Below are 942 nucleotides of genomic sequence, written 5' to 3'. Positions count from 1 at the left end.
ACTGATTAGACTCCTCCTGGGAATTTTATGTAGAAGCTATACTAATATGATGCTTCCTTCTCCCTACCAGAATTGTACAGGATGACCTTGTGGGAGTTAAGTCAACAAAACCAGTACATACTACAGGAATTTAGCACCCTGGACACTAGACATAAGAAATGATTTACTAGAGTACTGGGAAGCATGCTTAAAATGCAGTCGCAATTGAGAAAGCTCAAATCTAATTTATTCCATTACCTTATAATTGACTGCCTTAACACAAAGGGTTGGCCAAGAACAGAAGTGGGGACGGTCAGAAAACAAAAGGTGTCCATGAGTCTCTTTCATTGTCTAGGGCAGAAAGCACCCTGACCTATGAAAACAAATATTCCAATCTCTTCCACACAAAAAACCCTACACTGTGAAGAGACAAAGCCTCATGACTGCATCAGTAATTTTTAAATATATCTTTATTTATTCTGATCCATGTTCACCAAGCAACATACTGGTGATAATTTGGCTTCTCATGTAGGCTTGTCTACAAGGAAAAAATGGGGATCAGCAGATAGTCCAATGGTTACATTGCTGGATTCCCACATGGCCTACCCCAGTTCCAGTCCTAGACCCAGAGTGTGAAACTCATGTTGGGCGTGTGTGTACGTGTGCCCAAAATACCGAAAAGAGAATAGAAGGAGAAGGGATTGTGGTATGGCCACCCCTTGGGGGGGTGTGTGTGTGATATTTTGCTTTCTGTCTGTCTGTCTCTGTCTCTGAGCAAGCACAAGCATCCTACAGCAAAAATCTCTCTTAAAAAAGGGAAAAAAAATGGGAGCAGGTAGGTGGCGAGGTGGTTAGGAGTGCTGGATTCCCACATGGCTGACAGTGGTTGAGTCCTGGACCTGGCAACTTGCTCTCTCCCTTTCCCTTTCTCTCTCTCTCTCTGTCTCTCTCTGGTCAGATTAA

This window comes from Tupaia chinensis, unplaced genomic scaffold (assembly GCF_000334495.1).
Source record: "Tupaia chinensis unplaced genomic scaffold, TupChi_1.0 Scaffold000037_17, whole genome shotgun sequence".
In the NCBI taxonomy this organism is placed as follows: domain Eukaryota; kingdom Metazoa; phylum Chordata; class Mammalia; order Scandentia; family Tupaiidae; genus Tupaia; species Tupaia belangeri.
This window is presented reverse-complemented; position numbering follows the sequence as displayed.